The 26,570-nt window shown below is 38.6% G+C and overlaps 23 non-coding genes across 23 annotated transcripts; all 23 read right to left on the reverse strand.

The window, feature by feature from the left end:
• Window positions 1–332: 332 nt before the first annotated feature.
• On the reverse strand, window positions 333–404 carry Trnap-ugg (transfer RNA proline (anticodon UGG)). Its single transcript has one exon. It is a non-coding gene; the product is annotated as a tRNA-Pro (tRNA).
• Window positions 405–1,134: 730 nt separating this feature from the next.
• Trnap-ugg (transfer RNA proline (anticodon UGG)) lies at window positions 1,135–1,206 on the reverse strand. The gene has a single exon. It is a non-coding gene; the product is annotated as a tRNA-Pro (tRNA).
• A 329-nt stretch (window positions 1,207–1,535) lies between these two features.
• Trnap-ugg (transfer RNA proline (anticodon UGG)) lies at window positions 1,536–1,607 on the reverse strand. The gene has a single exon. It is a non-coding gene; the product is annotated as a tRNA-Pro (tRNA).
• A 730-nt stretch (window positions 1,608–2,337) lies between these two features.
• Trnap-ugg (transfer RNA proline (anticodon UGG)) lies at window positions 2,338–2,409 on the reverse strand. The gene has a single exon. It is a non-coding gene; the product is annotated as a tRNA-Pro (tRNA).
• Window positions 2,410–3,542: 1,133 nt separating this feature from the next.
• Window positions 3,543–3,614, reverse strand: Trnap-ugg (transfer RNA proline (anticodon UGG)). Its single transcript has one exon. It is a non-coding gene; the product is annotated as a tRNA-Pro (tRNA).
• A 729-nt stretch (window positions 3,615–4,343) lies between these two features.
• Window positions 4,344–4,415, reverse strand: Trnap-ugg (transfer RNA proline (anticodon UGG)). The gene has a single exon. It is a non-coding gene; the product is annotated as a tRNA-Pro (tRNA).
• Window positions 4,416–4,745: 330 nt separating this feature from the next.
• Trnap-ugg (transfer RNA proline (anticodon UGG)) lies at window positions 4,746–4,817 on the reverse strand. Its single transcript has one exon. It is a non-coding gene; the product is annotated as a tRNA-Pro (tRNA).
• A 328-nt stretch (window positions 4,818–5,145) lies between these two features.
• Trnap-ugg (transfer RNA proline (anticodon UGG)) lies at window positions 5,146–5,217 on the reverse strand. Its single transcript has one exon. It is a non-coding gene; the product is annotated as a tRNA-Pro (tRNA).
• Window positions 5,218–5,946: 729 nt separating this feature from the next.
• Window positions 5,947–6,018, reverse strand: Trnap-ugg (transfer RNA proline (anticodon UGG)). The gene has a single exon. It is a non-coding gene; the product is annotated as a tRNA-Pro (tRNA).
• Window positions 6,019–6,749: 731 nt separating this feature from the next.
• On the reverse strand, window positions 6,750–6,821 carry Trnap-ugg (transfer RNA proline (anticodon UGG)). The gene has a single exon. It is a non-coding gene; the product is annotated as a tRNA-Pro (tRNA).
• A 330-nt stretch (window positions 6,822–7,151) lies between these two features.
• Trnap-ugg (transfer RNA proline (anticodon UGG)) lies at window positions 7,152–7,223 on the reverse strand. Its single transcript has one exon. It is a non-coding gene; the product is annotated as a tRNA-Pro (tRNA).
• Window positions 7,224–9,158: 1,935 nt separating this feature from the next.
• Window positions 9,159–9,230, reverse strand: Trnap-ugg (transfer RNA proline (anticodon UGG)). The gene has a single exon. It is a non-coding gene; the product is annotated as a tRNA-Pro (tRNA).
• A 1,534-nt stretch (window positions 9,231–10,764) lies between these two features.
• Trnap-ugg (transfer RNA proline (anticodon UGG)) lies at window positions 10,765–10,836 on the reverse strand. The gene has a single exon. It is a non-coding gene; the product is annotated as a tRNA-Pro (tRNA).
• Window positions 10,837–11,968: 1,132 nt separating this feature from the next.
• On the reverse strand, window positions 11,969–12,040 carry Trnap-ugg (transfer RNA proline (anticodon UGG)). Its single transcript has one exon. It is a non-coding gene; the product is annotated as a tRNA-Pro (tRNA).
• Window positions 12,041–13,171: 1,131 nt separating this feature from the next.
• Trnap-ugg (transfer RNA proline (anticodon UGG)) lies at window positions 13,172–13,244 on the reverse strand. The gene has a single exon. It is a non-coding gene; the product is annotated as a tRNA-Pro (tRNA).
• Window positions 13,245–13,574: 330 nt separating this feature from the next.
• Window positions 13,575–13,646, reverse strand: Trnap-ugg (transfer RNA proline (anticodon UGG)). The gene has a single exon. It is a non-coding gene; the product is annotated as a tRNA-Pro (tRNA).
• A 328-nt stretch (window positions 13,647–13,974) lies between these two features.
• Window positions 13,975–14,046, reverse strand: Trnap-ugg (transfer RNA proline (anticodon UGG)). Its single transcript has one exon. It is a non-coding gene; the product is annotated as a tRNA-Pro (tRNA).
• A 1,131-nt stretch (window positions 14,047–15,177) lies between these two features.
• On the reverse strand, window positions 15,178–15,249 carry Trnap-agg (transfer RNA proline (anticodon AGG)). The gene has a single exon. It is a non-coding gene; the product is annotated as a tRNA-Pro (tRNA).
• Window positions 15,250–15,578: 329 nt separating this feature from the next.
• On the reverse strand, window positions 15,579–15,650 carry Trnap-ugg (transfer RNA proline (anticodon UGG)). Its single transcript has one exon. It is a non-coding gene; the product is annotated as a tRNA-Pro (tRNA).
• Window positions 15,651–16,781: 1,131 nt separating this feature from the next.
• Window positions 16,782–16,853, reverse strand: Trnap-ugg (transfer RNA proline (anticodon UGG)). The gene has a single exon. It is a non-coding gene; the product is annotated as a tRNA-Pro (tRNA).
• Window positions 16,854–17,985: 1,132 nt separating this feature from the next.
• Window positions 17,986–18,057, reverse strand: Trnap-ugg (transfer RNA proline (anticodon UGG)). Its single transcript has one exon. It is a non-coding gene; the product is annotated as a tRNA-Pro (tRNA).
• A 5,615-nt stretch (window positions 18,058–23,672) lies between these two features.
• Trnap-ugg (transfer RNA proline (anticodon UGG)) lies at window positions 23,673–23,744 on the reverse strand. The gene has a single exon. It is a non-coding gene; the product is annotated as a tRNA-Pro (tRNA).
• A 2,736-nt stretch (window positions 23,745–26,480) lies between these two features.
• Window positions 26,481–26,552, reverse strand: Trnap-ugg (transfer RNA proline (anticodon UGG)). Its single transcript has one exon. It is a non-coding gene; the product is annotated as a tRNA-Pro (tRNA).
• Between the last annotated feature and the right edge of the window lie 18 nt (window positions 26,553–26,570).

Below are 26,570 nucleotides of genomic sequence, written 5' to 3' on the forward strand. Positions count from 1 at the left end.
GCCTCTTTCTTACTTCTAACTTTGCCTTGTTGAACTAAATTTCCCTCGGATAGAGCATGCATAGTAGTATGAATGTCTGAAACCAGTCTCTATGTATCCTGAAATAGGTTTAACAGCCATAGCGTTTACTTACTATAAATTGTATAAAATATACCCTGAGTACATCCCATTATTTAGGCTATCCGACTTTATTCTCAAGTGATTTTATTCTTTCAACACCTTTTAGTTTTCATGTTCGATGGAATATCCGTATCTGCCTCTGATAACACTTTCTCATCAAATCATCAGAAAACTCAAAGAAAACCATTAATCATTAATAAAACACAACCATTGGGCTTGTCCGGGATTTGAACCCGGGACCTCTCGCACCCAAAGCGAGAATCATACCCCTAGACAAACAAGCCTCTTTTTTTACTTCTAACTTTGCCTTGTTGAACCAAATTTCCCTCGGAGAGAGCATGCATAGAAGTATGAGTGTCTGAAATCAGTCCCTATGCAATCTGAAATAGTTTTAACAACCGTAGAGTTTACTTACTAGTAATTGTATGGAATGTACCCTGGGCACATCCCATTATTTAGGCTATCCAACATTACCCTGAAGTCGTTCTATTCTCTCAACCCTTTTTAGTTTTCATGTGTGATGGAATATTCGTATCTGTTTCCATTAACAGTCTTGATCATCTCATCAGAAAACCCCATTGAAAACCGTTATTCATTGTTAAAACAAAACCATTGGGCTTGTCCGGGATTTGAACTCGGGATCTCTCACACTCAAAGCGAGAATCATACCCCTAGACCAACAAGCCTTTATCTGATTTCTAACTTTGCTTTGTTGAACTAAAAATCCATCAGATAGGGCATGCATAGAAGTACGAATGTCTGAAACCAGTCCCTATGTATTCTGAAATAGGTTTAACAGATATAGCGCTCCTCACTATAAATTGTATGGAATATACCCTAGGCACATCCCATTATTTAGGCTATCCGACTTTACCCTCAAGTGGTTTTATTCTTTTAACACCTTTCAGCTTTCATGTTCGATGGAATATGCGTATCTGCCTCTGATTACACTTTTTCATCATATCATCAGAAAACTCATAGAAAACCAATAGTCATTAATAAAACACAACCATTGGGCTTGTCCAGGATTTGAACCCGGGACCTCTCGCACCCAAAGCGAGAATCATACCCCTAGACAAACAAGCCTCTTTCTTACTTCTAACTTTGCCTTGTTGAACTAAATTTCCCTCGGATAGAGCATGCATAGTAGTATGAATGTCTGAAACCAGTCTCTATGTATCCTGAAATAGGTTTAACAGCCATAGCGTTTACTTACTATAAATTGTATAAAATATACCCTGAGTACATCCCATTATTTAGGCTATCCGACTTTATTCTCAAGTGATTTTATTCTTTCAACACCTTTTAGTTTTCATGTTCGATGGAATATCCGTATCTGCCTCTGATACCACTTTTTCATCAAATCATCAGAAAACTCAAAGAAAACCATTAATCATTAATAAAACACAACCATTGGGCTTGTCCGGGATTTGAACCCGGGATCTCTCGCACCCAAAGCGAGAATCATACCCCTAGACAAACAAGCCTCTTTTTTTACTTCTAACTTTGCCTTGTTGAACCAAATTTCCCTCGGATAGAGCATGCATAGAAGTATGAGTGTCTGAAATCAGTCCCTATGCAATCTGAAATAGTTTTAACAACCGTAGAGTTTACTTACTAGTAATTGTATGGAATGTACCCTGGGCACATCCCATTATTTAGGCTATCCAACATTACCCTGAAGTCGTTCTATTCTCTCAACCCTTTTTAGTTTTCATGTGTGATGGAATATTCGTATCTGTTTCCATTAACAGTCTTGATCATCTCATCAGAAAACCCCATTGAAAACCGTTATTCATTGTTAAAACAAAACCATTGGGCTTGTCCGGGATTTGAACTCGGGATCTCTCACACTCAAAGCGAGAATCATACCCCTAGACCAACAAGCCTTTATCTGATTTCTAACTTTGCTTTGTTGAACTAAAAATCCATCAGATAGGGCATGCATAGAAGTACGAATGTCTGAAACCAGTCCCTATGTATTCTGAAATAGGTTTAACAGATATAGCGCTCCTCACTATAAATTGTATGGAATATACCCTAGGCACATCCCATTATTTAGGCTATCCGACTTTACCCTCAAGTGGTTTTATTCTTTTAACACCTTTCAGTTTTCATGTTCGATGGAATATGCGTATCTGCCTCTGATTACACTTTTTCATCATATCATCAGAAAACTCATAGAAAACCAATAGTCATTAATAAAACACAACCATTGGGCTTGTCCGGGATTTGAACCCGGGACCTCTTGCACCCAAAGCGAGAATCATACCCCTAGACCAACAAGCCTCTTTTTTACTTCTAACTTTGCCTTGTTGAACTAAAAATTCCTCAGATAGAGCATGCATAGTAGTATGAATGTCTGAAACCGGTCCCTATGTATTCTGAAATAGGTTTAACAGCCATAGCGTTTATTCACTAGCAGTTGTATGTATTATACTTTGAGCACATCTCATTATTTAGGCTATCCGACTTTACCCTCAAGTGGTTTTATTCTTTCAACACCTTTTAGTTTTCCTGTTCGATGGAATATTCGTATCTGCCTCTGATAACACTTTTTCATCATATCATCAGAAATATCATAGAAAACCGTTACTAACTAATAAAACATAACCATTGGGCTTGTCCAGGACTCAAACCCGGGACCTATCGCACCCAAAGCGAGAATCACACCCCTAGACCAACAAGCCTCTTTTTTTATTTCTAACTTTGCCTTGTTGAACTAAAAATCCCTCAGATAGAGCATGCATAGTAGTATGAATGCCTGAAACCAGTCCCTATGTATTCTGAAATAGGTTTAACAGCCATAGCATTCATTTACCAGCAATTGTATGTAATATATCTGGAGCACATCCCATTATTTAGGCTATCCGACTTTACCCTCAAGTGGTTTTATTCTTTCAACACCTTTTAGTTTTCATGTTCGATGGAATATTCGTATCTGCCTCTGATAACAGTTTTTCATCATATCATCAGAAAACTCATAGAAAATCGTTACTAATTAATAAAACATAACCATTCGGCTTTTCCGTGATCTGAACCCGAGACCTCTCGCACCCAAAGCGAAAATCATACCCCTAGACCAACAAGCCTCTTTTTTTACTTCTAACTTTGCCTTGTTGAACTGAAAATCCCTCAGATAGGGCATGCATAGAAGTATGAATGTCTGAAACCAGTCCCTATGTATTCTGAAACAGGTTTAACAGCCATAGCATTTATTTACTAGCAATTGTATGTAATATATCCTGAGTACATCCCATTATTTAGGCTATCCGACTTTACTCTCAAGTGGTTTTATTCTTTCAACACCTTTTAGTTTTCATGTTCGATGGAATACTCGTGTCTGCCTCTGATAACACTTTTTCATCATACCTTCAGAATTATCATAGAAAACCGTTACTATTTAATAAAACATAACCATTGGGCTTGTCAGGGACTTGAACCCGGGACCTCTCGCACCCAAAGCGAGAATCATACCCCTAGACCAACAAGCCTTTATCTGGCTTTTAACTTTGCTTTGTTGAACCAAAACCCCACAGAAAGGGCATGCATAGAAGTACGAATGTCTGAAACCAGTCCCTATGTATTCTGAAATCGGTTTACTAGCCATAGCATTTACTTAGTAGCAATAGTCTGAAATACATCCTGAGCATATCTCATAATTTAAGCTATCCGACTTCACCTTGAGGTGGTTTTACTCTTTCAACACCTCTTTGTTTTCATGTTTGATGGAATATTCGTATCTGCCTCTGATAACACTTTTTCATCATATCATCAGAAAACTCATAGAAAACCGTTAGTCATTAATAAAACACAACCATTGGGCTCCTCCAAGATTTGAACCCGGGACCTCTCACACCCAAAGCGAGAATCATACCCCTAGACCAACAAGCCTCTTTCTTACTTCTAACTTTGCCTTGTTGAACTAAATTTCCCTCGGATAGAGCATGCATAGTAGTATGAATGTCTGAAACAAGTCTCTATGTATTCTGAAATAGGTTTAACAGCCATAGCGTTTACTTACTATAAATTGTATAAAATATTCCCTGGGCACATCCCATTATTTTGGCTATCCGACTTTACCTTCAAGTGGTTTTATTTTTTTGACACCTTTCAGCTTTCATGTTCGATGGAATATCCGTATCTGCCTCTGATAACACTTTTTCATCAAATCATCAGAAAACTCATAGAAAACCATTAGTCATTAATAAAACACAACCATTGGGCTTGTCCGGGATTTGAACCCGGGACCTCTCGCACCCAAAGCGAGAATCATACCCCTAGACAAACAAGCCTCTTTTTTTACTTCTAACTTTGCCTTGTTGAACTGAAAATCCCTCAGATAGGGCATGCGTAGAAGTATGAATGTCTGAAACCAGTCCCTATGTATTCTGAAATAGGTTTAACAGCCATAGCATTTATTTACTAGCAATTGTATGTAATATATCCTGAGTACATCCCATTATTTAGGCTATCCGACTTTACTCTCAAGTGGTTTTATTCTTTCAACACCTTTTAGTTTTCATGTTCGATGGGATACTCGTGTCTGCCTCTGATAACACTTTTTCATCATACCATCAGAATTATCATAGAAAACCGTTACTAATTAATAAAACAAAACCATTGGGCTTGTCAGGGACTTGAACCCGGGACCTCTCGCACCCAAAGCGAGAATCATACCCCTAGACCAACAAGCCTTTATCTGACTTTTAACTTTGCTTTGTTGAACCAAAACCCCACAGAGAGGGCATGCATAGAAGTACGAATGTCTGAAACCAGTCCCTATGCATTCTGAAATCGGTTTACTAGCCATAGCATTTACTTAGTAGCAATTGTATGTAATACATCCCGTGCACATCTCCTAATTTAAGCTATCCGACTTCACCTTGAAGTGGTCTTATTCTTTCAACACCTTTTCGTTCTCATGTTTGATGGAATATTCGTATCTGCCTCTGATAACAGTTTTTCATCATATCATCAGAAAACTCATAGAAAACCGTTAGTCATTAATAAAACATAACCATTGGGTTTGTCCGGGATTTGAACCCGGGACCTCTTGCACCCAAAGCGAGAATCATACCCCTAGACCAACAAGCCTTTATCTGACTTTTAACTTTGCTTTGTTGAACCAAAACCCCACAGAGAGGGCATGCATAGAAGTACGAATGTCTGAAACCAGTCCCTATGTATTCTGAAATCGGTTTACTAGCCATAGCATTTACTTAGTAGCAATTGTATGTAATACATCCTGAGCACATCTTATAATTTAAGCTATCCGACTTCACCTTGAAGTGGTCTTATTCTTTCAAGACCTTTTCGTTTTCATGTTTGATGGAATATTCGTATCTGCCTCTGATAACACTTTTTCATCATATCATCAGAAAACTCATAGAAAACCGTTAGTCATTAATAAAACATAGCCATTGGGTTTGTCCGGGATTTGAACCCGGGACCTCTCGCACCCAAAGCGAGAATCGTACCCCTAGACCAACAAGCCTGTTTTTTTACTTCTAACTTTGCCTTGTTGAACTAAAAATCCTCAGATAGATCATGCATAGGAGTATGAATGTCTGAAACCAGTCCCTATGTATTCTGAAATAGGTTTAACAGCCATAGCATTAACTTAGTAGCAATTGTATGTAATATATCCTGAGTACATCCCATTATTTAGGCTATCCGAATTTTCCCTCAAGTGGTTTTATTCTTTCAACACTTTTTAGTTTTCATCTTCGATGGAATATTCGTACCTGCCTCTGATAACACTTTTTCATCATATCATCAGAAATATCATAGAAAACCGTTACTAAATAATAAAACATAACCATTGGGCTTGTCCGGGATTTGAACACGGGACCTCTCGCACCCAAAGCGAGAATCATACCCCTAGACCAACAAGCCTCTTTTTTACTTCTAACTTTGCCTTGTTGAACGGAAAAGCCCTCAGATAGGGCATGCATAGAAGTATGACTGTCTGAAACCAGTCCCTATGTATTCTGAAATAGGTTTAACAGCCATAGCATTAACTTAGTAGCAATTGTATGTAATATATCCTGAGTACATCCCATTATTTAGGCTATCCGAATTTTCCCTCAAGTGGTTTTATTCTTTCAACACCTTTTTGTTTTCATGTTCGATGTAATACTCGTGTCTGTCTCTAATAACACTTTTTCATCATACCATCAGAAATATCATAGAAAACCGTTACTAATTAATAAAACATAACCATTGGGCTTGTCCGGGATTTGAACCCGAAACCTCTCGCACCCAAAGCGAGAATCACACCCATAGACTAACAAGCCTCTTTTTTTACTTCGAACTTTGCCTTGTTGAACTGAAAGTCTCTCAGATAGGGGATGCATAGAAGTCTGAATGTCTGAAACCAGTCCCTATGTATTCTGAAATAGGTTTAACAGCCATAGCATTAACTTAGTAGCAATTGTATGTAATATATCCTGAGTACATCCCATTATTTAGGCTGTCCGAATTTTCCCTCAAGTGGTTTTATTCTTTCAACACTTTTTAGTTTTCATCTTCGATGGAATATTCGTACCTGCCTCTGATAACACTTTTTCATCATATCATCAGAAAACTCATAGAAAACCGTTAGTCATTAATAAAACATAACCATTGGGCTTGTCCGGAATTTGAACCCGGAACCTCTCGCACCCAAAGCGAGAATCATACCCCTAGACCAACAAGCCTCTTTTTTTACTTCTAACTTTGCCTTATTGAACTAAAAATCCCTCAGATAGGGCATGCATAGAAGTATGAATGTCTGAAACCAGTCCCTATGTATTCTGAAATCGGTTTATTAGCCATAGCATTTACTTAGTAGCAATTGTATGTAATACATCCTGAGCACATCTCATAATTTAAGCTATCCGACTTCACCTTGAGGTGGTTTTACTCTTTCAACACCTTTTCGTTCTCATGTTTGATGGAATATTCGTATCTGACTCTGATAACACTTTTTCATCATATCATCAGAAAACTCATAGAAAACCGTTAGTCATTAATAAAACATAACCATTGGGCTTGTCCGGAATTTGAACCCGGAACCTCTCGCACCCAAAGCGAGAATCATACCCCTAGACCAACAAGCCTCTTTTTTTACTTCTAACTTTGCCTTGTTGAACTAAAAATCCCTCAGATAGGGCATGCATAGAAGTATGAATGTCTGAAACCAGTCCCTATGTATTCTGAAATAGGTTTAACAGCCATAGCGTTTACTTACTAGTAATAGTGTGGAATATACCCTGGGCAAATCCCATTATTTATGCCATTCAACTTTACCCTGAAGTCGTTCTATTCTCTCAACTCTTTTTAGTTTTCATGTGTGATGGAATATTCGTATCTGCTTCCGTTAACATTTTTGAACATATCATCAGAAAACTTCATAGAAAACCGTTATTCATTAATAAAACAAAACCACTGGACTTGTCCGAAATTTGAACACGGGACCTCTCGCACCCAAAGCGAGAATCACACCCCTAGACCAACAAGCCTCTTTTTTTACTTCTAACTTTGCCTTGTTAAACTGAAAATCCCGCAGATAGGGCATGCATAGAAGTATGAATGCCTGAAACCAGTCCCTATGTATTCTGAAATAGGTTTAAATGCCATAGCATTTATTTACTAGCAACTGTATGTAATATATCCTGAGTACATCCCATTATTTAGGCTATCCGAATTTTCCCTCAAGTGGTTTTATTCTTTCAACACCTTTTAGTTTTTATGTTCGATGGAATACTCGTGTCTGCCTCTAATAACACTTTTTCATCATACCATCAGAATTATCATAGAAAACCGTTACTAATTAATAAAACATAACCATTGGGCTTATCAGGGACTTGAACCCGAGACCTCTCGCAGCCAAAGCGAGAATCATACCCCTAGACCAACAAGCCATTAACTGACTTTTAACTTTGTTTTGTTGAACCAAAACCCCACAAAGAGGGCATGCATAGAAATACGAATGTCTGAAACCAGTCCCTATGTATTCTGAAATCGGTTTACTAGCCATAGCATTAACTTAGTAGCAATTGTATGTAATACATCCTGAGCACATCTCATAATTTAACCTATCCGACTTCACCTTGAAGTGGTCTTATTCTTTCAACACCTCTTCGTTCTTATGTTTGATGGAATATTCGTATCTGCCTCTGATAACACTTTTTAATCATACCATCAGAAATATCATAGAAAACCGTTACAAATTAATAAAACATAACCATTGGGCTTGTCCGGGATTTGAACCCGAAACCTCTCGCACCCAAAGCGAGAATCACACCCATAGACCAACAAGCCTCTTTTTTTACTTCGAACTTTGCCTTGTTGAACTGAAAGTCTCTCAGATAGGGGATGCATAGAAGTCTGAATGTCTGAAACCAGTCCCTATGTATTCTGAAATAGGTTTAACAGCCATAGCATTCATTTACTAGCAATTGTATGTAATATATCTGGAGCACATCCCATTATTTAGGCTATCCGACTTTACCCTCAAGTGGTTTTATTCTTTCAACACTTTTTAGTTTTCATCTTCGATGGAATATTCGTACCTGCCTCTGATAACACTTTTTCATCATATCATCAGAAATATCATAGAAAACCGTTACTAAATGATAAAACATAACCATTGGGCTTGTTCGGGATTTGAACACGGGACCTCTCGCACCCAAAGCGAGAATCATACCCCTAGACCAACAAGCCTCTTTTTTACTTCTAACTTTGCCTTGTTGAACGGAAAAGCCCTCAGATAGGGCATGCATAGAAGTATGACTGTCTGAAACCAGTCCCTATGTATTCTGAAATAGGTTTAACAGCCATAGCATTAACTTAGTAGCAATTGTATGTAATACATCCTGAGCACATCTCATAATTTAACCTATCCGACTTCACCTTGAAGTGGTCTTATTCTTTCAACACCTTTTCGTTCTTATGTTTGATGGAATATTCGTATCTGCCTCTGATAACACTTTTTCATCATATCATCAGAAAACTCATAGAAAACCGTTAGTCATTAATAAAACATAACCATTGGGCTTGTCCGGGATTTGAACCCGGGACCTCTCGCACCCAAAGCGAGAATCATACCCCTAGACCAACAAGCTTCTTTTTTTACTTCTAACTTTGCTTTGTTGAACTGAAAATCCCTCAGATAGGGTATGCATAGAAGTATGAATGTCTGAAACCAGTCCCTATGTATTCTGGAATAGGTTTAACAGCCATAGCATTTATTTACTAGCAATTGTATGTAATACCTCCTGAGCACATCTCATTATTTAGGCTATCCGACTTCACCTTAAAGTGGTTTTATTCTTTCAACACCTTTTCGTTTTCATGTTTGATGGAATATTCGTATCTGCCTCTGATAAAATTTTTTCGTCATATCATCAGAAAACCCCATTGAAAACCGTTATTCATTATTAAAACAAAACCATTGGGCTTGTTCGGGGTTTGAACTTGGGACCTCTGGCACCCAAAACGAGAATCATACCCCTAGACCAACAAGCTTGTTTTTTTACTTCTAACTTTGCTTTGTTGAACTGAATATCCCTCAGATAGAGCATGCATAGAGATATGAATGTCTGAAACCAGTCCCTATGTATTCTGAAATAGGTTTAACAGCCAGAACATTTATTTTCTAGCAATTGTATGTAATAAATCTGGAGCCCATCCCATTATTTAGGCTATCCGACTTTACCCTCAAGTGGTTTTATTCTTTTAACACCTTTCAGCTTTCATGTTCGATGGAATACTCGTGTCTGCCTCTGATAACACTTTTTCATCATACCATCAGAAATATCATAGAAAACCGTTACTAATTAATAAAACATAACCATTGGGCTTGTTCGGGATTTGAACACGGGACCTCTCGCACCCAAAGCGAGAATCATACCCCTAGACCAACAAGCCTCTTTTTTACTTCTAACTTTGCCTTGTTGAACGGAAAAGCCCTCAGATAGGGCATGCATAGAAGTATGACTGTCTGAAACCAGTCCCTATGTATTCTGAAATAGGTTTAACAGCCATAGCATTTATTTACTAGCAATTGTATGTAATATATCCTGAGTACATCCCATTATTTAGGCTATCCGAATTTTCCCTCAAGTGGTTTTATTCTTTCAACACGTTTTTGTTTTCATGTTCGATGGAATACTCGTGTCTGCCTCTAATAACACTTTTTCATCATACCATCAGAATTATCATAGAAAACCGTTACTAATTAATAAAACATAACCATTGGGCTTATCAGGGACTTGAACCCGAGACCTCTCGCACCCAAAGCGAGAATCATACCCCTAGACCAACAAACCATTAACTGACTTTTAACTTTGTTTTGTTGAACCAAAACCCCACAAAGAGGGCATGCATAGAAGTACGAATGTCTGAAACCAGTCCCTATGTATTCTGAAATCGGTTTATTAGCCATAGCATTTACTTAGTAGCAATTGTATGTAATACATCCTGAGCACATCTCATAATTTAAGCTATCCGACTTCACCTTGAGGTGGTTTTACTCTTTCAACACCTTTTCGTTCTCATGTTTGATGGAATATTCGTATCTGACTCTGATAACACTTTTTCATCATATCATCAGAAAACTCATAGAAAACCGTTAGTCATTAATAAAACATAACCATTGGGCTTGTCCGGGATTTGAACCCGGGACCTCTCGCACCCAAAGCGAGAATCACACCCCTAGACCAACAAGCCTCTTTTTTTACTTCTAACTTTGCCTTGTTGAACTAAAAATCCCTCAGATAGGGCATGCATAGAAGTATGAATGTCTGAAACCAGTCCCTATGTATTCTGAAATAGGTTTAACAGCCATAGCGTTTACTTACTAGTAATAGTGTGGAATATACCCTGGGCAAATCCCATTATTTATGCCATTCAACTTTACCCTGAAGTCGTTCTATTCTCTCAACTCTTTTTAGTTTTCATGTGTGATGGAATATTCGTATCTGCTTCCGTTAACATTTTTGAACATATCATCAGAAAACTTCATAGAAAACCGTTATTCATTAATAAAACAAAACCACTGGACTTGTCCGAAATTTGAACACGGGACCTCTCGCACCCAAAGCGAGAATCACACCCCTAGACCAACAAGCCTCTTTTTTTACTTCTAACTTTGCCTTGTTAAACTGAAAATCCCTCAGATAGGGCATGCATAGAAGTATGAATGCCTGAAACCAGTCCCTATGTATTCTGAAATAGGTTTAAATGCCATAGCATTTATTTACTAGCAATTGTATGTAATATATCCTGAGTACATCCCATTATTTAGGCTATCCGAATTTTCCCTCAAGTGGTTTTATTCTTTCAACACCTTTTAGTTTTCATGTTCGATGGAATACTCGTGTCTGCCTCCGATAACACTTTTTCATCATACCATCAGAATTATCATAGAAAACCGTTACTAATTAATAAAACATAACCATTGGGCTTATCAGGGACTTGAACCCGAGACCTCTCGCAGCCAAAGCGAGAATCATACCACTAGACCAACAAACCATTAACTGACTTTTAATTTTGTTTTGTTGAACCAAAACCCCACAAAGAGGGCATGCATAGAAGTACGAATGTCTGAAACCAGTCCCTATGTATTCTGAAATCGGTTTACTAGCCATAGCATTTACTTAGTAGCAATTGTATGTAATACATCCTGAGCACATCTCATAATTTAACCTATCCGACTTCACCTTGAAGTGGTCTTATTCTTTCAACACCTTTTCGTTCTTATGTTTGATGGAATATTCGTATCTGCCTCTGATAACACTTTTTCATCATATTATCAGAAAACTCATAGAAAACCGTTAGTCATTAATAAAACATAACCATTGGGCTTGTCCGGGATTTGAACCCGGGACCTCTCGCACCCAAAGCGAGAATCATACCCCTAGACCAACAAGCCTCTTTTTTTACTTCTAACTTTGCTTTGTTCAACTAAAAATCCCTCAGATAGAGCATGCATAGGTGTATGAATGTCTGAAACCAGTCCCTATGTATTCTGAAATAGGTTTAACAGCCATAGCGTTTACTTACTAGTAATTGTGTGGAATATACCCTAGGCAATCCCATTATTTATGCCATTCAACTTTACCCTGAAGTCGTTCTATTCTCTCAACTCTTTTTAGTTTTCATGTGTGATGGAATATTCGTATCTGGTTCCGTCAACATTTTTGATCATATCATCAGAAAACTCCATAGAAAACCGTTATTCATTAATAAAACAAAACCACTGGGCTTGTCCGAGATCTGAACACGGGACCTCTCGCACCCAAAGCGAGAATCATACCCCTAGACAAACAAGACTTTTTCTTACTTCTAACTTTGCCTTGTTGAACTGGAAACCCCTCAGAGAGGGCATGCATAGAAGTACGAATGTCTGAAACCAGTCCCAATGTATTCTGAAATAGGTTTAAATGCCATAGTATTTATTTAACAGCATTTGTATGTAATACATCCTGAGCACATCTCATTATTTAGGCTGTCCGATTTCACTTTGAAGTGGTTTTATTCTTTCAACACCTTTCAGCTTTCATGTTCGATGGAATATCCGTATCTGCCTCTGATAACACTTTTTCATCAAATCATCAGAAATATCATTGAAATTCGTTACTAATTAATAAAACATAACCATTGGGCTTTTCCGGGATTTGAACCCGAGACCTCTCGCACCCAAAGCGAGAATCATACCCTTAGACCAACAAGCCTCTTTTTTTACTTCTAACTTTGCCTTGTTGAACTAAAATTCTCTCAGATAGAGCATGCATAGGAGTATGAATGTCTGAACCCAGTCCCAATGTATTCTGAAATAGGTTTAACAGCCATAGCGTTTATTCACTAGCAATTGTATGTAATACATCCTGAGCACATCTCATTATTTAGGCTGTCCGATTTCACTTTGAAGTGGTTTTATTCTTTCAACACCTTTTAGTTTTCATGTTCGATGGAATACTCGTGTCTGCCTCTGATAACACATTTTCATCATACCATCAGAAATGTCATAGAAAACCGTTACTAATTAATAAAATATAACCATTGGTCTTGTCCGGGATTTGAACCCGGGACCTCTCGCACCCAAAGCGAGAATCATACCCCTAGACCAACAAGCCTCTTTTTCTATTTCTAACTTTGCCTTGTTGAACTGAAAATCCCTCAGATAGGGCATGCATAGACGTATGAATGTCTGACACCAGTCCCTATGCATTCTGAAATAGGTTTAACTGCCATAGCATTTATTTACTAGCAATTGTATGTAATATATCCTGAGTACATCCCATTATTTAGGCTATCCGACTTTACCCTCAAGTGGTGTTATTCTTTCAACACCTTTTAGTTTTCATGTTTGATGGAATACTCGTGTCTGCCTCTGATAACACATTTTCATCATACCATCAGAAATGTCATAGAAAACCGTTACTAATTAATAAAACATAACCATTGGGCTTGTCCGGGATTTGAACCCGGGACCTCTCGCACCCAAAGCGAGAATCATACCCCTAGACCAACAAGCCTTTATCTGACTTATAACTTTGCTTTGTTGAACCAAAACCCCACAGAGAGGGCATGCATAGAAGTACGAATGTCTGAAACCAGTCCCTATGTATTCTAAAATCGGTTTACTAGCCATAGCATTTACTTAGTAGCGATTGTATGTAATACATCCTGAGCACATCTCATAATTTAAGCTATCCGACTTCACCTTGAAGTGGTCTTATTCTTTCAACACCTTTTCGTTCTCATGTTTGATGGAATATTCGTATCTGCCTCTGATAACACTTTTTCATCATATTATCAGAAAACTCATAGAAAACCGTTAGTCATTAATAAAACATAACCATTGGGCTTGTCCAGGATTTGAACCCGGGACCTCTCGCACCCAAAGCGAGAATCATACCCCTAGACCAACAAGCCTCTTTTTTACTTCTAACTTTGCCTTGTTGAACTAAAAATCCTTCAGATAGGGCATGCATAGAAGTACGAATGTCTGAAACCTGTCCCTATGTATTCTGAAATAGGTTTAACAGCGATAGCGTTTACTTACTAGTAATTGTGTGTAATATACCCTGGGCAAATCCCATTATTTATGCCATTCAACTTTACCCTGAAGTCGTTCTATTCTCTCAACTATTTTTAGTTTTCATGTGTGATGGAATACTCGTATCTGCTTCTGTTAACATTTTTGAACATATCATCAGAAAACTTCATAGAAAACTGTTACTCATTAATAAAACAAAACCACTGGGCTTGTCCGAAATTTGAACACGGGACCTCTCGCACCCAAAGCGAGAATCATACCCTTAGACCAACAAGCCTCTTTTTTTTCTTCTAACTTTGCCTTGTTGAACTAAAATTCTCTCAGATAGAGCATGCATAGGAGTACGAATGTCTGAAACCTGTCCCAATGTATTCTGAAATAGGTTTAAATGCCATAGTATTTATTTACCAGCATTTGTATGTAATACATCCTGAGCACATCTCATTATTTAGGCTGTCCGATTTCACTTTGAAGTGGTTTTATTCTTTCAACACCTTTCAGCTTTCATGTTCGATGGAATATCCGTATCTGCCTCTAATAACACGTTTTCATCAGACCATCAGAATTATCATAGAAAACCGTTACTAATTAATAAAACATAACCATTGGGCTTATCAGGGACTTGAACCCGAGACCTCTCCCACCCAAAGCGAGAATCATACCCCTAGACCAACAAGCCATTAACTGACTTTTAACTTTGTTTTGTTGAACCAAAACCCCACAAAGAGGGCATGCATAGAAGTACGAATGTCTGAAACCAGTCCCTATGTATTCTGAAATCGGTTTACTAGCCATAACATTTACTTAGTAGCAATTGTATGTAATACATCCTGAGCACATCTCATTATTTAGGCTATCCGACTTCACCTTGAAGTGGTCTTATTCTTCCAACACCTTTTCGTTTTCATGTTTGATGGAATATTCGTGTCTGCCTCTGATAACACTTTTTCATCATATCATCAGAAAACTCATAAAAAACCATTAGTCATTAATAAAAGACAACCATTGGGCTTGTCCGGGATTTGAACCCGGGACCTCTCGCACCCTAAGCGAGAATCATACCCCTAGACCAACAAGCCTCTTTCTTACTTCTAACTTTGCCTTGTTGAACTAAATTTCCCTCAGATAGAGCATGCATAAAAGTATGAATGTCTGAAACCAGTCCCTATGTATTCTGAAATAGGTTTAACAGCCATAGCGTTTACTTATTATAAATTGTATGGAAAATACCCTGGGCACATCCCATTATTTAAGCTATCCGACTTTACTTTCAAGTGGTTTTATTTTGTTAACACCTTTCAGCTTTCATGTTCGATGGAATATCCGTAGCTGCATCTGATAACACTTTTTCATCAATTCATCAGAAAACTCATAGAAAACCGTTAGTCATTAATAAAACACAACCATTGGGCTTGTCCGGGATTTGAACCCAGGACCTCTCGCACCCAAAGCGAGAATCATACCCCTAGACCATCAAGCCTCTTTTTTTACTTCTAACTTTGCCTTGTTGAACTAAAAATCCTTCAGATAGGGCATGCATAGAAGTACGAATGTCTGAAACCAGTCCCTATGTATTCTGAAATAGGTTTAACAGCCATAGCGTTTACTTACTAGTAATTGTGTGGAATATACCCTGGGCAAATCCCATTATTTATGCCATTCAACTTTACCCTGAAGTCGTTCTATTCTCTCAACTATTTTTAGTTTTCATGTGTGATGGAATATTCGTATCTGCTTCCGTTAACATTTTTGAACATATCATCAGAAAACTTCATAGAAAACCGTTATTCATTAATAAAACAAAACCACTGGGCTTGTCCGAAATTTGAATACGGGACCTCTCGCACCCAAAGCGAGAATCATACCCCTAGACCAACAAGACTCTTTCTTACTTCTAACTTTGCCTTGTTGAAATGGAAATCCCTCAGAGAGGGCATGCATAGAAGTATGAATGTCTGAAACCAGTCCCTATGTATTCTGAAATAGGTTTAAATGCCATAGCATTTATTTACCAGCATTTGTATGTAATACATCCTGAGCACATCTCATTATTTAGGCTATCCGATTTCACCTTGAAGTGGTTTTATTCTTTCAACACCTTTTAGTTTTCATGTTCGATGGAATACTCGTGTCTGCCTCTAATAACACTTTTTCATCATACCATCAGAATTATCATAGAAAACCGTTACTAATTAATAAAACATAACCATTGGGCTTATCAGGGACTTGAACCCGAGACCTCTCGCAGCCAAAGCGAGAATCATACCCCTAGACCAACAAGCCATTAACTGACTTTTAACTTTGTTTTGTTGAACCAAAACCCCACAAAGAGGGCATGCATAGAAGTACGAATGTCTGAAACCAGTCCCTATGTATTCTGAAATCGGTTTACTAGCCATAGCATTTACTTAGTAGCAATTGTATGTAATACATCCTGAGCACATCTCATAATTTAACCTATCCGACTTCACCTTGAAGTGGTCTTATTCTTTCAACACATTTTCGTTCTTATGGTTGATGGAATATTCGTATCTGCCTCTGATAACACTTTTTCATCATATCACCAGAAAACCCATAGAAAACCGTTAGTCATTAATAAAACATAACCATTGGGCTTGTCCGGGATTTGAACCCGGGACCTCTCGCACCCAAAGCGAGAATCATACCCCTAGACCAACAAGCCTCTTTTTTTACTTATAACTTTGCCTTGTTGAACTAAAAATCCCGCAGATAGAGCATGCATAGTAGTATGAATGTCTGAAACCAGTCCCTATGTATTCTGAAATAGGTTTAACAGCCATAGCGTTTACTTACTAGTAATTGTGTGGAATATACCCGAGGCAATCCCATTATTTATGCCATTCAACTTTACCCTGAAGTCGTTCTATTCTCTCAATTCTTTTTAGTTTTCATCTGTCATGGAATATTCGTGTCTGGTTCCGTTAACATTTTCGATCATATCATCAGAAAACTCCATAGAAAACCGTTATTCATTAATAAAACAAAACCATTGGGCTTGTCCGAGATTTGAACACGGGACCTCTCGCACCCAAAGCGAGAATCATATCCCTAGACAAACAAGACTTTTTCTTACTTCTAACTTTGCCTTGTTGAACTGGAAATCCCTCAGAGAGGGCATGCATAGAAGTACGAATGTCTGAAACCAGTCCCAATGTATTCTGAAATAGGTTTAAATGCCATAGTATTTATTTACCAGCATTTGTATGTAATACATCCTGAGCATATCTCATTATTTAGGCTGTCCGATTTCACTTTGAAGTGGTTTTATTCTTTCAACACCTTTCAGCTTTCATGTTCGATGGAATATCCGTATCTGCCTCTGATAACACTTTTTCATCAAATCATCAGAAATATCATAGAATTTCGTTACTAATTAATAAAACATAACCATTGGGCTTTTCCGGGATTTGAACCCGAGACCTCTCGCACCCAAAGCGAGAATCATACCCTTAGACCAACAAGCCTCTTTTTTTACTTCTAACTTTGCCTTGTTGAACTAAAATTCTCTCAGATAGAGCATGCATAGGAGTATGAATGTCTGAACCCAGTCCCAATGTATTCTGAAATAGGTTTAACAGCCATAGCGTTTATTCACTAGCAATTGTATGTAATATATCCTGAGTACATCCCATTATTTAGGCTATCCGACTTTACCCTCACGTGGTGTTATTCTTTCAACACCTTTTAGTTTTCATGTTTGATGGAATACTCGTGTCTGCCTCTGATAACACATTTTCATCATAACATCAGAAATGTCATAGAAAACCGTTACTAATTAATAAAACATAACCATTGGGCTTGTCCGGGATTTGAACCCGGGACCTCTCGCACCCAAAGCGAGAATCATACCCCTAGACCAACAAGCCTCTTTTTTTATTTCTAACTTTGCCTTGTTGAACTGAAAATCCCTCAGATAGGGCATGCATAGACGTATGAATGTCTGAAACCAGTCCCTATGTTTTCTGAAATAGGTTTAACAGCCATAGCATTTATTTACTAGCAATTGTATATAATATATCCTGAGTACCTCCCATTATTTAGGCTATCCGACTTTACCCTCAAGTGGTTTTATTCTTTCAACACCTTTTAGTTTTCATGTTCGATGGAATATTCGTATTTGTTTCCATTAACAGTCTTGATCATGTCATCAGAAAACCCCATTGAAAACCGTTATTCATTGTTAAAACAAAACCATTGGGCTTGTTCGGGATTTGAACTCGGGATCTCTCGCACTCAAAGCGAGAATCATACCCCTAGACCAACAAGCCATTAACTGACTTTTAACTTTGTTTTTGTCATGCAAGTGATAAGTATTATTGGTACTTTGCCAACAAACATTATGCTTATTAGCTAAAGCTTTATACAAGCTAATATATTATATAGTACTGTCTCATTATAGCTATTAATAATGCTTGTAGCTGTTTACAAAGCTTTTCTATGACCAAACATATAAATACTTGGGTTTTCTGTTATCAAATCAGTTGTCTCTGGAGAGTGCAATAAACCATTTCTCTAATTTAATACTCTATTTAATTGCTTCTGTGCAGAAACATAACAGAAGCTAATTGGCGACAAGGATTTCTCTTTTGAACAGTTACAAAGAGTTTTGTTCAGATTTTATCATTGATAAAATCGATACAAAGAGTTCTAGTTTATTACAAGAGTAACTGTTCAAAATTGCACCACTACAATGGCAGAAGTAGCAGACCTGATCAAGCTAATGCAGAAGCAGCAGGAGGACCAGAGACAGCAGCAAGAGGAGCAGAGAAAGCAGCAAGAAGAGCATAGACAACAGCAGCATGAGGAGTTCAAGCAGCAACAAGAGGAATACAGACGTCAGCAAGTTGAAAGAATGGAGGAAAATAAGAAACTGATGGAGCTACTACTACAAAACCTACAACGGAAACAAGAAACAGCTGCAACCGCTGTTCCAGCCTTCCCAGGTTTTGACCCAACAGCAGAGCTACTAACAGATTACATAGACAGATTCAACACATTCATTGCAGCAAATTCTATTCATCAAGACAAGATTGCTGGCACTTTTCTCACCAACCAACAGCCTACACTCTACAAGCAGCTTAGTAATATGGCAGCTCAGCTTTCAACACCCAAGCAGATCAACGACCTCAACATGGATGAAATACTGGAATTTCTCAAAGACCAGTATGATCCTAAGCGCTTCATTGTTAGAGAGCGTTACAAGTATTGGAGTGACATGCAGAGGAAACCTGGAGAAACTATTCAAGAGTTAGCTGCCAGAATTCATCAAGATGCAACTACATGTGCCTTCATAGACATTACAGATCCATTAGATGAGGCTCTCAGAACAAGATTTATCTGCTCTGTAAACAATGAAGCAGTTCTCAAATCTCTCCTCAAGGTCAAGGATAATGAACTCAACTTCAACAAAGCTATACCGGTAGCACAGGAAACAGAAGAAGCAGCTAAAGTTGCCAAAGAGACAGTTTATGGAAACTCGTCTAAAGTCAACAAGGTTGCTCAACAGAAATCAAGATACAAACCAATCCAGAAAAACAACTCTACACCTGACAAGCAGAAGGAAGGAAAGCTATGCTACAGATGTGACCGAACTAACCATACAGCGGATGACTGCAGATTCAAAGCAGCCACCTGCAACTTTTGTTCTAAACAAGGTCACATAGAAAGAGCATGCAAGAAAAAGAAATCATCTGCAGCAGAAAAACCAGTAAAGATGATAGAATGCACATCAACCAAGATGGTGAAACTTGCTGAAAACATCAAACTGGAGGGAGACAACTTCACACTTGAACTGGACACTGGAGCATGTGACAACTTCATCTGTAAATCAATATGGGAGAAGCTAGGAAAGCCAAACCTAAAACCTACTACAGTTAACTACAAATCAGCCTCAGGACATCTCATAGAGACGCTTGGCAGATGTGAGCTAACTGCCCAATTGGATGCACAGAAAGAAGTCAGACTACCATTTGTGATTAGTGCTGTACAAGATCTCAACCTACTAGGAAGAACTGCTATACAGCAACTAGGCATCTCTATTGATGACAAGCTACAACAGAACCTTGTATCAACAATCACAGAGAACCAGCCAGATGGGAGGTTACAAATCAAGTGTAAGGAGATGTGCAAAGAATTTCCAGAAATATTCAAAGACGAGCTAGGATGTCTCAAGAACTTTGAACTAGAGATAAACTTCAAACCTTCAACAAAGCCAGTCTTCTGCCGACCCAGACCAGTTCCTATTGCCTTGACAGAAGAGCTCAACCAAGCATACGAAGCAGGTGTAGCTAAAGGCATATGGGAACCAACTCAATTCAACCAGTATGGAACACCAGTTGTACCTGTACGCAAATCTACAACAGGTCAAGCTGCAGGGAAGATCAGAGTATGTGGAGACTACTCCAAGACTATCAATAATCAGCTAGAAACACATAGGAAACCTATCCCACTACCAGAAGATCTAATCAGAAAACTAGGTGGAGGCTGTTGCTACACAAAGATTGATTTAGCAGATGCCTACAATCAAATATTGTTGGCACCAGAAAGTCAACGACGACTAGCACTATCAACACACCGAGGAGTACTACTACAGAAGAGGTTGCCCTTTGGCATAAGCTCAGCACCAGGGTATTTTCAAGAAATCATGGAGCAACTGACACAAGACCTCCCAGGAGTAGCAGTATACCTAGATGATATACTAGTAAGTGGAGCCAATGCAGAGAGCCATCTACAAAACTTACGTCGACTTCTTCAAAGATTAGAAGAAAGAGGGCTCAGATGTAGAAAAGACAAGTGCTGTTTTGCTCAACCGACAGTAGAGTATCTGGGACACAAACTCACTTCAAAGGGAATCACTAAAGGAAAGAAGGCAGATGCAGTACAACAGATGCCAGTCCCAACAGACTTAACTCAGCTAAGATCTTTCTTAGGAGCTACACAATTCTACAGCAAGTTCATACCCAATCTGTCACAACTCACAGGACCATTGCATAAACTGACACGCAAAGGAGAGACCTGGAAGTGGGGCACTGAACAAGAAAAGAGCTTCAACAAACTGAAAGATATGCTGTCAACTGATAGTGTCTTAGCACGCTTCAACGCAGATCTTGACATCGGAATATCATGTGATGCTTCAGAAACTGGACTGGGAGCTGTACTATTTCATCGTTATCCTGATGGAAGTGAGAGACCAATAGCCAATGTTTCAAAAACACTGACCAGCACACAGAGGAAATATGGACAAATACAAAAAGAAGCTCTTTCAATCATATTTGCTCTAAAGAAGTATCACCAGTACCTGTATGGTCGACGGTTTATCTTGGTAACTGACCACAGACCTCTTCTCACACTTCTAGGACCTACCAAAGGAGTTCCAGCTCTAGCAGCCAACAGACTAGCAAGATGGGCACTGGTACTAAATCAGTATGACTACACCATAGAATACAGATCTACCCAGCATCATCAAAATGCAGATGTCCTCTCAAGACTGCCAGTTGGACCTGATAAAGAGTTTGATGCAAGAGAAGATGAGGATGATGTTGATACAGTATGCACTATTCACACTATTGGACAACAGCTCAACTCTACAGACTACAATGTTCTAGCAAAGGAGACAAAGAAAGACCCAACACTAGCCACAGTAATGCGCTACACAGCAGAAGGATGGCCTGGTAACAAAGAGATGAAGGAGACTCAGCTGTCACTCTTCCACAAGATCTCAGATTCACTTTCTATCACTGAAGGTTGTCTTCTATATGGCAACAGAGTAGTCATTCCTGTCAAGTTACAACAGGAAGTATTAAAGATCCTTCACCTTGGACACTTTGAAATGGAAAGAATGAAGAAGCTAGCTCGAACTGCTGTCTATTGGCCTCGCATTGACTCTGATATAGAGGAGACAAGCCGACAGTGCACTGCCTGTGCGGAACACCAGAAGCTTCCACAGAAGTATCCTATACATCCCTGGATGCTACCTGAGAAGCCATGGAGTCGTCTTCACTTAGATCATGCAGTGAACTTCATGGGCAGCCAATGGCTAGTGATGATAGATGCCTACTCAAAGTATCCATGCATACACAGGACTTCATCTACTTCTACCAGAGCTACCACAGACATCTTAGAGGAGATATTCGCACACTTTGGATACCCTCACGCCATAGTCACTGACAATGCTACCAGCTTCACCTCAGGAGAGTTTCAGCAGTGGTGTCAAGAGAGAAGCATTGTTCACCTCACTGGAGCACCCTACCATCCAGCTACAAATGGCGCAGCTGAAAGACTAGTACAATCCTTCAAACAAGCCATGAAGAAATCGTCACTCCCACCTAAATCTGCACTACAACAGTTCCTGATGCACTATAGAAGGACACCACTTCCTACAGGATACTCTCCCAGTCAGCTGCTGAATGGAAGACAGATGAGATGCAAGATTGACACCCTATTGCCATCACCCGCACACATAGCACAGTTTCATCAATCCAGAGAAGTCAACCGATCTGCAGAAAAGACAGTTAGCAAGATACACAGCTACAATCTTGGAGCACCATGCTATGCCTTGTATCATGGACCTAGACGCAACAGACAACCTAGATGGGTTCCAGCCATTGTTACTAAGATATATGGAACTCGTAGTCTCAATGTCAAAGTGGTACCAAAGGGACCTACTTGGAGAAGACATGTTGAACAACTCAGACCAAGATACTCAACAGAAGAAGATCAAGACCCTGGAGATAAACCTGATACAACAGAGGAGACAAAACTGCAACTACCAGCCCCTACAACTGTAACTGAGCAACCTCCGTCTAGAAGAAGACCACGCAACCCTCGTCTACCTGATGGAGATGAGTATAGCAGAGACAAACCCCGAAGGTCTAAGAGAACCAGAAAGAACCTTTAGCTTAGTGAGGAGGTGTCATGCAAGTGCCAAGTATTATTGGTACTTTGCCAACAAACATTATGCTTATTAGCTAAAGCTTTATACAAGCTAATATATTATATAGTACTGTCTCATTATAGCTATTAATAATGCTTGTAGCCTTTTACAAAGCTTTTCTATGACCAAACATATAAATACTTGGGTTTTCTGTTATCAAATCAGTTGTCTCTGGAGTGTGCAATAAACCATTTCTCTAATTTAATACTCTATTTAATTGCTTCTGTGCAGAAACATAACAGTTTTGTTGAACCAAAACCCCACAAAGAGGGCATGCATAGAAGTACGAATGTCTGAAACCAGTCTCTATGTATTCTGAAATCGGTTTACTAGCCATAGCATTTACTTAGTAGCAATTGTATGTAATACATCCTGAGCACATCTCATAATTTAACCTATCCGACTTCACCTTGAAGTGGTCTTATTCTTTCAACACCTTTTCGTTCTTATGTTTGATGGAATATTCGTATCTGCCTCTGATAACACTTTTTCATCATATCATCAGAAAACTCATAGAAAATCGTTAGTCATTAATAAAACATAACCATTGGGCTTGTCCGGGATTTGAACCCGGGACCTCTCGCACCCAAAGCGAGAATCATACCCCTAGACCAACAAGCCTCTTTATTTACTTCTAACTTTGCCTCGTTGAACTAAAAATCCCTCAGATAGGGCATGCATAGAAGTACGAATGTCTGAAACCAGTCACTATGTATTCTGAAATAGGTTTAACAGCCATAGCGTTTACTTACTAGTAATTGTGTGGAATATACCCTGGGCAAGTCCCATTATTTATGCCATTCAACTTTACCCTGAAGTCGTTCTATTCTCTCAACTATTTTTAGTTTTCATGTGTGATGGAATATTCGTATCTGCTTCCGTTAACATTTTTGAACATATCATCAGAAAACTTCATAGAAAACCGTTATTCATTAATAAAACAAAACCACTGGGCTTGTCCGAAATTTGAACACGGGACCTCTCGCACCCAAAGCGAGAATCATACCCCTAGACCAACAAGACTCTTTCTTACTTCTAACTTTGCCTTGTTGAAATGGAAATCCCTCAGAGAGGGCATGCATAGAAGTATGAATGTCTGAAACCAGTCCCTATGTATTCTGAAATAGGTTTAAATGCCATAGCATTTATTTACCAGCATTTGTATGTAATACATTCTGAGCACATCTCATTATTTAGGCTATCCGATTTCACCTTGAAGTGGTTTTATTCTTTCAACACCTTTTAGTTTTCATGTTCGATGGAATACTCGTGTCTGCCTCTAATAACACTTTTTCATCATACCATCAGAATTATCATAGAAAACCGTTACTAATTAATAAAACATAACCATTGGGCTTATCAGGGACTTGAACCCGAGACCTCTCACAGCCAAAGCGAGAATCATACCCCTAGACCAACAAGCCATTAACCGACTTTTAACTTTGTTTTGTTGAACCAAAACCCCACAAAGAGGGCATGCATAGAAGTACGAATGTCTGAAACCAGTCCCTATGTATTCTGAAATCGGTTTACTAGCCATAGCATTTACTTAGTAGCAATTGTATGTAATACATCCTGAGCACATCTCATAATTTAACCTATACGACTTCACCTTGAAGTGGTCTTATTCTTTCAACACCTTTTTGTTCTTATGTTTGATGGAATATTCGTATCTGGTTCTGTTAACATTTTTGATCATATCATCAGAAAACTCCATAGAAAACCGTTATTCATTAATAAAACAAAACCATTGGGCTTGTCCGAGATTTGAACACGGTACCTCTCGCACCCAAAGCGAGAATCATACCCCTAGACAAACAAGACTTTTTCTTACTTCTAACTTTGCCTTGTTGAACTGGAAATCCCTCAGAGAGGGCATGCATAGAAGTACGAATGTCTGAAACCAGTCCCAATGTATTCTGAAATAGGTTTAAATGCCATAGTATTTATTTACCAGCATTTGTATGTAATACATCCTGAGCACATCTCATTATTTAGGCTGTCCGATTTCACTTTGAAGTGGTTTTATTCTTTCAACACCTTTCAGCTTTCATGTTCGATGGAATATCCGTATCTGCCTCTGATAACACTTTTTCATCAAATCATCAGAAATATCATAGAAATTCGTTACTAATTAATAAAACATAACCATTGGGCTTTTCCGGGATTTGAACCCGAGACCTCTCGCACCCAAAGCGAGAATCATACCCTTAGACCAACAAGCCTCTTTTTTTACTTCTAACTTTGCCTTGTTGAACTGGAAACCCCTCAGAGAGGGCATGCATAGAAGTACGAATGTCTGAAACCAGTCCCAATGTATTCTGAAATAGGTTTAAATGCCATAGTATTTATTTAACAGCATTTGTATGTAATACATCCTGAGCACATCTCATTATTTAGGCTGTCCGATTTCACTTTGAAGTGGTGTTATTCTTTCAACACCTTCTAGTTTTCATGTTCGATGGAATACTCGTGTCTGCCTCTGATAACACATTTTCATCATACCATCAGAAATGTCATAGAAAACCGTTACTAATTAATAAAACATAACCATTGGGCTTGTCCAGGATTTGAACCCGGGACCTCTCGCAGCCAAAGCGAGAATCATACCCCTAGACCAGCAAGCCTCTTTTTTTATTTCTAACTTTGCCTTGTTTAACTGAAAATCCCTCAGATAGGGCATGCATAGACGTATGAATGTCTGAAACCAGTCCCTATGTTTTCTGAAATAGGTTTAACAGCCATAGCATTTATTTACTAGCAATTGTATGTAATATATCCTGAGTACATCCCATTATTTAGGCTATCCGACTTTACCCTCAAGTGGTTTTATTCTTTCAACACCTTTTAGTTTTCATGTTCGATGGAATATTCGTATTTGTTTCCATTAACAGTCTTGATCATCTCATCAGAAAACCCCATTGAAAACCGTTATTCATTGTTAAAACAAAACCATTGGGCTTGTTCGGGATTTGAACTCGGGATCTCTCGCACTCAAAGCGAGAATCATACCCCTAGACCAACGAGCCATTAACTGACTTTTAACTTTGTTTTGTTGAACCAAAACCCCACAAAGAGGGCATGCATAGAAGTACGAATGTCTGAAACCAGTCCCTATGTATTCTGAAATCAGTTTACTAGCCATAGCATTTACTTAGTAGCAATTGTATGTAATACATCCTGAGCACATCTCATAATTTAACCTATCCGACTTCACCTTGAAGTGGTCTTATTCTTTCAACACCTTTTCGTTCTTATGTTTGATGGAATATTCGTATCTGCCTCTGATAACACTTTTTCATCATATCATCAGAAAACTCATAGAAAACCGTTAGTCATTAATAAAACATAACCATTGGGCTTGTCCGGGATTTGAACCCGGGACCTCTCGCACCCAAAGCGAGAATCATACCCCTAGACCACCAAGCCTCTTTTTTTACTTCTAAC

Source organism: Watersipora subatra, chromosome 1 (assembly GCF_963576615.1).
Source record: "Watersipora subatra chromosome 1, tzWatSuba1.1, whole genome shotgun sequence".
Lineage (NCBI taxonomy): Eukaryota > Metazoa > Bryozoa > Gymnolaemata > Cheilostomatida > Watersiporidae > Watersipora > Watersipora subatra.